The sequence below is a fragment of the Papaver somniferum genome, unplaced genomic scaffold (assembly GCF_003573695.1).
Source record: "Papaver somniferum cultivar HN1 unplaced genomic scaffold, ASM357369v1 unplaced-scaffold_23670, whole genome shotgun sequence".
Lineage (NCBI taxonomy): Eukaryota > Viridiplantae > Streptophyta > Magnoliopsida > Ranunculales > Papaveraceae > Papaver > Papaver somniferum.
In genome coordinates, this window is record NW_020634009.1 from 454 (window position 1) to 1,000 (window position 547).

Sequence of the window (547 nt, forward strand, 5' to 3'; positions counted from 1 at the left end):
CAAAGGTAGATAGAGTGCATGCTAGTTGCATGCCACTTGCTATCACATGGCTATGTGGTGCCCTATCGACCCTTAAATCATGGCATTCAGCCTGAAGGGTGCACCAGCTGAGGATTCTTGGCTCGTGGATGGGCACCACACCACCATACATGTCAGCAAGTGAGTAATTAGGATGCAGGTAGCGTGCACCCTAGTGTGGTTGCAAGAGGAACTTCTTCTTTTCTATCTACACGCAAATTTCTAGTATACATTATATACCTTGACCTAGGTTCAACCAAATAGAAGAAAATTGACTACATAAATTAACTTTATACAATTAACATCGATAAGATATAAGCAACTGATAATCAAATTTTCCTATAAACCCACGTTCAAAACCGCTATATAAACACTGATCTCAAGTTAAATTTTACGAATTTGATCATGAAAAAAGTGAATTTGAATATTCTAAGAATATAAACGAAATTTGCGATAAAATTCCTCACCTTCAGTCTCCATATTACTAATAGATGCTCCAGCAACTCCATCAGAATCAACAGAAGGTTTT

At 37.7% G+C, this 547-nt stretch overlaps 1 long non-coding RNA gene across 1 annotated transcript in view; it reads right to left on the reverse strand.

Annotated features, from left to right (window-relative positions):
* The window catches only part of LOC113340795, a 1,000-nt gene extending 453 nt beyond the window's left edge, over positions 1-547 (reverse strand). Inside the window, exon 1 of the long non-coding RNA XR_003355648.1 lies at positions 486-547. This is a non-coding gene — a long non-coding RNA (uncharacterized LOC113340795). The remainder of the gene's footprint in view (positions 1-485) is intronic.